At 43.6% G+C, this 12,131-nt stretch overlaps 1 protein-coding gene across 7 annotated transcripts in view; it reads left to right on the plus strand.

The window, feature by feature from the left end:
• The window catches only part of DENND1A (DENN domain containing 1A), a 1,561,519-nt gene that overhangs the window by 1,025,383 nt on the left and 524,005 nt on the right, over positions 1 to 12,131 (plus strand). The gene's annotated exons all lie outside the window — the stretch shown is intronic.

The raw sequence follows: 12,131 nt of genomic DNA on the forward strand, positions 1-12,131 counted from the left end.
GGTATAAACCTGATCTGTGCAAACAACACTTTACAATCACTTTAAAGGGTTACTATAGCAAAAGATTGTTTCTGGTAAATCTATGTGCCTGCAATGATCATATATAGTATGTGAATTATTGTTCCTTTTACATGTCTTTATGTTGTTTACAAAAATTACATGCAGACCACTAACTCCTGTGGTCAGTGTGCGAAGGGAAAGCCGCTGTGCACAGGACCTGAAAGTTCACAGCAATCGCTGTGAAGATTCCGGCTATCATTGTAGTAGCATCAACTACACGAGTGATTGTCAGCTTTCTCAGGGGCCTCTCAGGTATGCGATAATCCATGCTTACATTAGCAACCTAGACAACTTGTGAAGGTTCACAAATAGTCTCCTAATATTCATTTGAGCACACCTACAGTGCCTTGCAAAAGTATTCACCCCCTTGGCTTTTTACCTATTTTGTTACATCACAGCCTTTAGTTCAATGTTTTTTTTTTAATCTGAATTATATGTGATGGATCAGAACACAATGGTTTAAGTTGGTGAAATAAAATTTGAAAAATGTATACATAAACTATTTTTCAGAAATAAAATCTGATAATTGGCATGTGCGTATGTATTCACCCCCTTTGTTATGAAGCCCATAAAAAGGTCTGGTGCAACCAATTACCTTCAGAAGTCACATAATTAGTGAAATGATGTTCACCTGTGTGCAGTCTAAATGTCACGTAATCTCTCATTACATATACACACCTTTTTGAAAGGCCCCAGAGGCTGCAACACCTAAACAAGAGGCACCACTTATCCAAACACTGCCATGAAGACCAAGGAACTTTCCAAACAAGTAAGGGACAATGTTGTTGAGAAGTAAAAGTCAGGGTTAGGTTATCCAAATCTTTGGTGATCCCTAGGAGCACCATCAAATCTATCATAACCAAATGGAAAGAACATGGCCCAACAGCAAACCTGCCAAGATACAGCCGCACACCAAAACTCATGGACCAGACAAGGAGGGCAATAATCATAGAGGCAGCACAGAGACCTAAGGTACCCCTGGAGGAGCTGCAGAATTCCACAGCAGAGACTGGAGTATCTGTACATAGGACGACAATAATCCGTACGCTCCATAGAGTTGGGCTTTATGGAAGAGTGGCCAGAAGAAAGCCATTACTTTCAGCAAAAAACAAAATGGCACATATTGAGTTTGTGAAAAGGCATGTGGGAGACTCCCAAAATGTATGAAGGAAGGTGCTCTGGTCTGATGAGACTAAGATTGAACTTTTTGGCCATCAAAGAAAACGCTATGTCTGGTACAAATCCAACACATCACATCACCTAAAGAACACCATCCCTACAGTGAAACATGGTGGTGGCAGCATCATGCTGTGGGGTTGTTTTTCAGCAGTCGGATCTGGGAAACTGGTCAGAGTTGAGGGAAAGATGGATGGTGCTAAATACAGGGATATTCTTGAGAAAAACCTGTACCACTCTGTGTGTGATTTGAGGCTAGGATGGAGGTTCACCTTCCAGCAGGACAATGACCCCAAACACACTACTAAAGTAACACTTGAGTGGTGTAAGGGAAAATATGTAAATGTGTTGGAATGGCCTAGTCAAAGCCCAGACCTCAATCCAATAGAAAATCTGTGGTCAGACTTAAAGATTGCTGTTCACAAGTGCAAACCATCCAACTTGAAGGAGCTGGAGCAGTTTTGCAAGGAGGAATGGGCAAATATCATAGTGGTAAGATGTGGCAAGCTCATAGAGACTTATCCAGAGTGACTTGGAGCTGTGATAGCCACAAAAGGTGGCTCTACAAAGTATTGACTTTAGGGGGGTGAATAGTTATGCACATTGACTTTTTTCTGTTATTTTGTCCTATTTGTTGTTTGTTTCACAGTAACAAAAAAAAATCTTCAAAGTTGTAGCCATGTTCTGTAAATTAAATGATGCAAATCCTCAAACAATCCATGTTAATTCCAGGTTGTGAGGCAAAAAAACACAAAAATGCCAAGGGGGGTGAATACTTTTGCAAGGCACTGTACCTGGGATAAATCCCATCTGATCCGCATTCACAAGCTTTAGTATCACCTTCTGTAACCTCCCTGCTATAATTTTGGCCAGTATCTTTGTGTCCACATTCATCAGTGAGATCGGGCGGTAGGAGTCTCACAGCCTAGGATCCTTCCCCCCTTTTGGGATCAGAGCCACCAGAGCCTCTCTCATGGAAAGCAGCAGTCTACCATCCAACCTGGCCGCTTCAAACACTCTCAACAAACGGGAACTATCCCTAAAATGTCGCACCACTCCGAGGGGAGACCATCCAGACCAGATTTCCAGGGAGCAAAAGAGGAGATTGCCACCACCACCACCACCTCCTTCACAGTAATATCTTTTTCAGAATGGTGCTGTCTTCGGTAGTCAGTACTGGCAGATCAATATTTGATAAGTAGGTCTCCAATGCTCCCCCCCCCAGGAGGTGCACGACACATACAGTTCCCTGTAAAATTGAGCAAAGACATGTAAAATATTGCATACTTCTGTCCCGTGCCTGTCGCATACCATTTTTATATATATTATTCCAATCGGGCCAGGTATGCCAGCAGTCTACTGTTCTTGTCCCTGAACTCAAATATGCGCCGCCTTTGAGCAAGTGTGAGTTTAGTGGTCTGATGAGTCAGGAGGGCACGGTATTCCCTAGTTTTCCCCTGCAAGTCCAGCAACTCCTCCCCAGCCGGGGCTCCTAACATATTCTACCTCCGCCAGTGATACCACTGCTTCCTTCTCTTTTACCTCAGAGGCAAGGTGCTTCTTAAACCCACTCACTTCCGTCATGAAAACCCCTCTTAGAATGGCTTTGAAGGCCTCCCACTGAAGGAGGGGGAGCCCATCTTCTCATTCTCAACCCAAAAGGTACCAATAGCTTGAGTACTTTAATCTTCACATATTCCTCCTGTAACCAACTAGCTTCCATGCTCCAGTGGTGGATCCCAGGTTTAGGTCCCAACCTATAGTCTAGTATAATGGTTGAAAGGTCAGACAGCGCTCTAGGCAACAATGCCACCTTGCTCACTAACTCCAATCCATCCCCTTCAGCAAGGACAGTGTCTATTCTGGACATTGATTTATGAGTTTCAGAGAAGCAAGAATATTCCTTGGTGTCCGGATGATGAAACCACCATACAGTGGCTTGCGAAAGTATTCGGCCCCCTTGAACTTTTCAACCTTTTGCCACATTTCAGGCTTCAAACATAAAGATATAAAATTTTAATTTTTTGTGAAGAATCACCAACAAGTGGGACACAATTGTGAAGTGGAACGAAATCTATTGGATATTTTAAACTTTTTTAGCAAAAAAAAGTGGTGCGTGCAAAATTAGTCGGCCCCTTTACTTTCAGTGCAGCAAACTCACTCCAGAAGTTCAGCGAGGATCTCTGAATGATCCAATGTTGTCCTAAATGACTGATGGTGATAAATAGAATCCACCTGTGTGTAATCAAGTCTCTGTATAAATGCACCTGCTCTGTGATAGTCTCAGGGTTCTGTTGAAAGCGCAGAGAGCATCATGAAGACCAAGGAACACACCAGGCAGGTCCGTAATACTGTTGTGGAGAAGTTTAAAGCCGGATTTGGATACAACAAGATTTCCCAAGCTTTAAACATCCCAAGGAGCACTGTGCAAGCGATCATTTTGAAATGGAAGGAGTATCAGACCACTGCAAATCTACCAAGACCTGGCTGTCCCTCTAAACTTTCAGCTCAGACAAGGAGAAGACTGATCAGAGATGCAGCCAAGAGGCCCATGATCACTCTGAATGAACTGTAGAGAACTACAGCTGAGGTGGGAGAGTCTGTCCATAGGACAACAATCAGTCGTACACTGCACAAATCTGGCCTTTATGGAAGAGTGGCAAGAAGAAAGCCATTTCTCAAAGATATCCATAAAAAGTCTCGTCTAAAGTTTGCCACAAGCCACCTGGGAGACACACCAAACATGTGGAAGAAGGTGCTCTGGTCCGATGAAACCAAAATCGAACTTTTTGGCCACAATGCAAAACGATATGTTTGGCGTAAAAGCAACACAGCTCATCACACTCAACACACCATCCTCACTGTCAAACATGGTGGTGGCAGCATCATGGTTTGGGCCTGCTTTTCTTCAGCAGGGACAGGGAAGATGGTTAAAATTGAGGGGAAGATGGATGCAGCCAAATACAGGACCATTCTGGATGAAAACCTGTTGGAGTCTGCAAAAGACCTGAAACTGGAATGGAGATTTATCTTCCAACAAGACAATGATCCCAAACATACAGCAAAATCTACAAAGGAATGGTTCACAAATAAACGTATCCAGGTGTTAGAACGGCCAAGTCAAAGTCCAGACCTGAATCCAATCGAGAATCTGTGGAAAGAGCTGAAAACTGCTGTTCACAAATGCTCTCCATCCAACCTCACTGAGCTCAAGCTGTTTTGCAAGGAAGAATGGGCAAGAATTTCCGTTTCTCGATGTGCAAAACTGATAGAGACATACCCCAAGCGACTTGCAGCTGTAATCTCAGCAAAAGGTGGCTCTACAAAGTATTAACGCAAGGGGGCCGAAAAATTTTGCACGCCCCACTTTTCATTTTTTTATTAGTTAAAAAAGTTTCAAAAATCCAAAAGATTTCGTTCCACTTCACAATTGTGTCCCACTTGTTGGTGATTCTTCACAAAAAATAAAAATTTTATATCTTTATGTTTGAAGCCTGAAATGTGGCAAAAGGTTGAAAAGTTCAAGGGGGCCGAATACTTTCGCAAGCCACTGTACATCCCGGAAGCCGTAGGTAGACAGCCATCCTGCCAAGGGGGCTGTAGTCCCAGGAGATGCTCCCAGCCTGTAGCCGGATCCACCACTGCATTAAAATACCCCAAAATGAAAATCCTGCCTTCCGCTATCTCATATGTAGCTTGTAACATATCATCTAGATGAGAAAGCGTGAAGGGAGGAGGAACATATAAAGTCACAAACGTCAGGCATTTATTCATTATTTTGATGACTAGAATAACTGATCTTCCCTTAATATCCGATTTAATCGCCTGTATAGCTATCGGCATTGCTTTGGTAACCAAGGTAGAAACCCCTCTGGCATAAGAGGAGAAACTAGCATGGTAAGCCCCAGCAATATGGGCCTTCCTGAGAGAGAGAACCCTGGCACCCCGTAAGTGAGTCTCCTGAAGCAGAATCAAATGTGGCTTATATTTCTTGATATAGTTAAAGACTAGGGAGCGTTTAAATTTGTAATTGAGGCTTCTGATATTACAGGACACCACTCTAAGATTGACTTCTATTTCTAATGATTCCAGCACAGCCCAAGAGCAGGGCACCTATCTCCCCCATCAATGCAGGGGAGGATACCAGGGCCCCAGGGCCTCCCTCCCACCAGGAGCCCACCGAAAAAAAGGGAGACATTCTGTAACATAGCCAAAGATGAATTACACTTTCCCCATAAACCCCAAAGAACTTGAGTCCCAGTATAAAAATCTTGCCCATGAAAAACAAAAACTCCAGCACAGACATACCCACCCCCTCCCCCCACCCTGCACCCAGCCCCAACTTGCCAGCCACTTATATCCCATAACAGTCAACCAAAAAAATTAGATAAACGGGTGTGAGGCTTATTCAAAACACCAATCCTGTCCCTAGGGTGATACAAAAAAAAACAAACCCAACCAGAAACCCCCCCTTAAAAATAAAAAGGGGTAAGAGGGTTAGCACACTTCTTGCGATGTACAGAACAGTCCCCAGAGCCCATTTTTGTAGAAGTGGGCCTAAAGAGCAATGAAATCAAACAAGAAGAAAAAGGAATATTTGCATAGTTTGTAATCCGAATTACAGGTCAGACAGGGCAAAGAAGTATATTCCTGAGCAAGGCATCAAGAAAGGGGTAGCAGCAACCCACCAACCCTGAGTCTCACTCCCTCCCCCCCAGCAAACAGCAAAGTGTCAGAAGAATACTATAAAGGATGCTGGGATCCTCCTCCCCTCGGGTAACCTCTGGCATCCAACCATCCGGAAGCTTCCACAAGAGTAGTGAAGAAGAAAACTTTGCCATTATCTATGACCCACAGTTTAGTTGGGTATAGCGTGCTGTAGATCAATTTCAGATCCTTGAGGCGTTTCTTAACAGGCTGGAAGCTGACTCTCTGTTTCTGAGTTGCAGCCAAGAAACCAGGGTAAATCGAAATCCGGTATCCATTAAACTCCAGCTCCGGGCCCATCCTGGCTCCTCGCAGAATATTACCCCAGTCACAGAAGTGTAGACTTTTCGCTATCTTAGGGCAAGGAACCGCACCCTTCGGTGGGAGTCTGCCTGATACATGGTGGGCCCTTTCAATAGCAAACATTTTAGTGAAAGTCTCAGGTTTTATATTTGCAGTGAGCCATCCCTCCAGGAACTCTTCGGGGTGTCTCCCACCACTCCTTCAGGAAACCCCATTAGTCGGATATTATTCTGTTTCATACGTTCCTCCATGTCAGCCATTTTCAAGGCATGTTCAGACAGGGCTTTCTTTGCCACCTGTACAGCAGTGTCCATAGGCCTGACAGTAATTCCAAAGCACCAATACGGTGATCAGTAGCCTGGGCTTTTTCCGTTATCTTCTGCATGTCATGAAAGAGAATTCAAGCATGAGCTCCCCAAAGTGATCTGTAAGCTTTTGCTGGCAGCCCTGTATAGCAGACATGATCTGTGTAAGGGATGGCTCATCCACCCCATTTTCCTCCCAGCCTGAGCTCCTGGTATGCTGCTCCTCTGCTTTAACTGTTCCCTCTGGGGTCTAGGACTCACCTGATCGCTTGCAGGAGATGCAGGCTGTTCTGGGGCCACATTGCTCACCAGGTGAGGCCATTCCTCTTCCTCCACCTCCCGGCCATCGGTGCCATCTTTGGATCCCTAGGCGAACTGTGCCAGATGTCCCCCGTCTGTTTTCGGCGGCGATGGTCCATATTTGACCATCTGCAGAGTTGCCCGCGATTGTTCTGCACACATTCCACCAGAATTCGGAGGAAAATTGGGCAGATTGCTCCCAGGATCAAGGCAGGATCAGGGATCTATGGAAAGAGCTCTGACCCTGCGGTCCTCACATGGTGCGCGCCGTCTCCGCTAGTGTCTTTATCTTTATGTAAATCATAGAGATATTGATAGTAATCTGCAAAGGCATTTGCTATATATTTTGGATTTAATAGCAGTATGAGATGAGGGATGCTTAATAGCTGCTTTTTTTTGTGGTTGTAAACCCTGGTAAAAAAAAAAAAAGAAGAAACCCTGCAAGACAAAGGCATAATGAGCTAGTAGCATACTAGCTCATTATGAATTACTTACCTTAGATCGAAGCCCCCGCAGCCATCCTCGTCTCCCCCTCTGGCCGGCGACATCTCTCACGGGGGTTACTCCCGGGTACTGCGGCTCCGGCGATGTGCTGCTGGAGCCGCAATAACGTCATTCCCGCGCATGCGTGCGGGAGCTGCCGGCAACAGTACACAGACTGACGCGACGGCACTTGGGTGCCTTTGCTTCAGTTTGCCCCAGTGCGCATGTGCCGATGACATCGGCACATGCAGGGGACAAGGGATATCTCCTAAACCGCACAGGTTTAGGAGATATCCAGGGTAGCTACAGGCTACCTTATTACAACCTTATTATAGGCTTACCTGTAGCATAAAGTTGTTGTAAAGGGTTTACAACCACTTTAATTTGTTTAGTTTTAACTTTCTTAGCTAGCCGAGCTCCTGCTTTATTGTGTAGACCATAGTAGTTGGCTTTGAGAAATTGAATGTGGTTTTCATATTTGTAAAGAAGTAGGGACCTGAAGGATGTCACTTGTTAATTGGGGGTCTGGAGTAAGTTTATTTTTCTGATCTTTCAGTGATATAGAGTTAAGCAAGTCTTCAATCTGCTTTGTCCTGTTTCTTAAGATACAAAGCCATTTTAATCAATACTCCTCTCATATACTTTATAAGTATTCAACAATTTAAACCTATTGGTTTCAGGAGTGTCTCTTTCACACTGGGGCGTTGAGGGCGTCGGTGGTAAAGTGCCACTATTTTTAGCGGCATTTTACTGTCGTTTTAGAGGGCAGGTGTATACACCGCTCCTAAAGCACTGCAAAGAAACTGCTTGCAGGAATATTTTTTAACGTCCCGCAAGCGCGCCTCTCCAGTGTGAAAGCCCTTGGCTGAGAAGGATGAGAGAGAGTGTACCTGTACACATTCTCACGAATCAGGCAGCTGATAGGTGTTAATATGTGGGAGGAATCCCAAAGTTCAGAGTTCTCGTCAGGTGACACATGCGTTGTACCCAGTCCATTCCTGGTAAGTGCATAGTTATACATAGTGACTGGGTAGGTAAAGGGAGTAAAATAAATGTCACAAAAGCTTTTAGATGTATTTCTTAGCGAAATGTACAATATTATGGAAAATAGTACTCACACACACAAGCACAGGTTGAACTGAATAGACTGATTTCTTCATTCAACCTTACCAACTGTAAATAGCTAAAAATATCCTAATCCTAAAGAAAGACAACATGAAAGTACAATCAACCAACCTATGTTTACAGAGAAATACAGACCAATAGAACTTCCAAGCCCATAGGGCTGTCTAGGGGTGTATAGGGTTTAAAGGGCTCAATTTCTGGGGCACCCCCCAAGAGGAGATTGGGAGAGGAGGTAAAAAGAAAAGGAGCCAGACAGAAGAAATTAAGGGAGCAGGAATGAAGCAGAAGTAAAGAGAAAAACTGAATGCATAATAAAACAATATGAGTTGCAATAGGGACCAATCCTTTCTTGAATCACAATAGTGTTTCTTCAAAACGTGCATTGCAGGAAGGGGGACATGTTTAGAGCAAAGATCAAGGGTTTACACCAGAAGTCTCAAACTGGCGGCCCTTCAGCTGTTGACGAACTACAAGTCCCATGACGCATTGCAAGGATAGCAGTTACAAGCATGACTCCCACAAGCAATGAGAAATGATGGTACTTGTAGTTCCACAACAGCTGAAGGGCCGCCAATTTGAGACTCCTGGTTTACACCAACCTCCAATGAGGGTTATACCAATACAGTTGTCTACATAAGAGAACTGGTAACCGACCCACTTAAACTTTGCTTATGCCGAAAAACAGTGTCCAGGCATGGGTGCTCGAACAGAGCCGTTTCTTGGGAAACTTTGATGCAATTACAGGTTATTAGCAGTGAAGATGGATGAGGGGAAGAAGGGTTCCCAAGGTGTTTAGCAGGCTCTAGTCCTGCAGTAAATTTGGGTCATCTGCTGGATCCTAAATTGCTTGGTGCATACCCTCCATCACTACAATCTGTTTGGAAGGGTATCCCCAGTGATAAGGGATTTTCTTGTTTCCTAGGAGAGAGGTAATTGGATGAAGCTGCTGCTTCTTCTGTAATATAACAGGGAGAAGGTCCTTTAAGATCTTTAAGATCTGTAGCAAATGACTGTTGAAGAAATATGTTGGTGTATTTTGGGTACCTTGAATGATGTTCTCCTTCGCCTCAGGCACAGTAGTGGAAGTGTAGGATAATGTCGTAGAGTAAGGCTGGATCTGCAGGTCTAGGACCATTGGCTCTGTGGGCTTGGTTTAAAAGCCATAGCTCATCAGATCTTGCAGGAGAGATCTCCTTAAAATGCTCCAGTATGTATAGCCTAATGCCCATTGTGCAAATCTGAGCTGGAAACCGGCAAATTTGTAAATTGTGACTGCGATGAAATCTATAATCACAGCATACACTTTCATTTTGTAACATCTACATTAGCAATACAAACAAACAATAGTTATATTTGACAATTCAATATATGCTTACTTGACACATCTTGTGAGTTCTATCTATCTGCTAGCCATCTCTTTCCATAATTTCCTAGATTTTCTATATACTTTACAAATTCTCTTCTGCTGTTTAATTCAATTCAAATGTTTCAATTTTGAAGGACTACATATTCAATGGCACTTTGCTTCCTGGATGTTGTGATTTCTGTACTGGTTCAGTCTTGTAAAGTTCCTCCTCCCAGTACCTTTGTAGTTTAGAGGGCAGGTTCTGTAAATTCTGTGACAGTAGTGCCTACCCACAAAAAAAAGTGAATATGTGTCACAGAATTCAAGAACGTAAATGTGTTCACAAAGTCTTTACATACTTCAAGATCATTCAGATTAATAGGATTAGGCTAGGAATAACTGAAATACAGTGCAATGTGAAAATGAATATAGTTATATAGGTATGAAAAACCCCTTGAATTTTCCACATTTTGTCATGTTACAACCAAAAACGTAAATGTTTTTTATTGGGATTTTATGTGATAGACCAACACAAAGTGGCACATAATTGTGAAGTGGAAGGAAAATGATAAATGATTTTCAACATTTTTTACATATAAATATCCGAAAAGTGTGGTGTGGATTTGTATTCAGCCCCCCTTACTCTGATACCCCTAACTAAAATCTAGTGGAACCAATTGCCTTCATAAGTTGCCTAATTCGTAAATAGAATCCACCTGGGTGTAATTTAATTTCAGTATAAATACAGCTGTTCTGTGAAGCCCTCAGAGGTTTGTTAGAGAACCTTAGTGAGCAAACAGCAGCATGAAGGCCAAGGAACACACTAGACAGGTCAGGGACAAAGTTGTGAAGAAGTTTAAAGCAGGGTTAGGTTATTAAAAAAAATCCCAAGCTTTGAACATCTCACGGAGTACTGTTAAATCCATCATCTGAAAATGAAAAGAGTACGGCACAACTGCAAACCTACCAAGACATGGCCATCCACCTAAACTGACAGGCCGAGGAAGTAGCGCATTAAACAGAGAAGCAGCCAAAAGGCCCATGGTAACTCTGGAGGAGCTGCAGAGATCCACAGCTCAGGTGGGAGAATCTGTCCAGAGGACAACTTTTAGTCGTACACTCCACAAATCTGACCTTTATGGAAGAGTGGCATGAAGAAAGTAATTGTTTAACCGCTAAGCCACCGCCTACCGTCATATGACGGCTGGACGAGGCTTCTATTGTTCTGGGAGGACGTCATATGACGTCCTCGCCTTCCGAGCCACTAGGCGGCGCGCGCGCGTGCCCGCTGCGTCGCTCGGGACCCGGTGCGCGTGCCCGGCGGCCGCGATGTCCGCCGGGCACCCGCGATTGCCGGGTAACAGAGCAGGAGCGTGGATCTGTGCATGTAAACACAGATCCACGTCCTGTCAGAGAGGAGAGGAGACCGATGGCGTGTCCCTTGTACATAGGGACAGCGATCGGTCACCTCCCCCAGTCAGTCCCCTCCCCCCACAGTTAGAATCACCTCCTTAGGTAATACATTAACCCCTCGAGCGCCCCCTAGTGTTAACCCCTTCCCTGCCAGTCACATTTACACAGTAATCAATGCAATTTTATAGCATTGATCGCTGTATAAATGTGAATGGTCCCAAAAATGTGTCAAAAGTGTCCGATATGTCCGCCGCAATATCGCAGTCACAATAAAAATTGCAGATCGCCGCCATTACTAGTAAAAAATAAATAAATAATAAAAATGCTATAAATCTATCCCCTATTTTGTAGACGCTATAACTTTTGCGCAAACCAATCAATATACGCTTAGCGCAATTTTTTTTTACCAAAAATATGTAGAAGAATACATAATGGCCTAACCTGAGGAAAAAATTTGTTAAAAAAAAAAAAAAAAATTGGATATTTATTATAGCAAAAAGTAAAAAATATTGTGTTTTTTCAAAATTGTCCCTCTTCTTTTGTTTATAGCGCAATAAATAAAAACCGCAGAGGTGATCAAATACCACCAAAAGAAAGCTCTATTTGTGGGGAAAAAATGATAAAAATTTCATTAGGGTACAGTGTAACATGACCGCGCAATTGTCATTCAAAGTGCGACAGCGCTGAAAACTGAAAAATGGCTTGGGCAGGAAGGGGGTGAAAGTGCCCTGTATTGAGGTGGTTAAAGAAAGCCATAAGAAGTCTTGTTTGCAGGAAGCCATGTGGGGGACACTGCAAAAATATGGAAGAAGGTGCTCTGGTCAGATGAGACCAACATTGAACTTTCTGGCCTAAAAGCAAAATGCTGTGTGGCCAAAAACTAATGCCCCGTGCACACGGTCGGACTTTGTTCG

The sequence above is a fragment of the Aquarana catesbeiana genome, linkage group LG09 (genome assembly GCF_042186555.1).
Source record: "Aquarana catesbeiana isolate 2022-GZ linkage group LG09, ASM4218655v1, whole genome shotgun sequence".
NCBI lineage: Eukaryota > Metazoa > Chordata > Amphibia > Anura > Ranidae > Aquarana > Aquarana catesbeiana.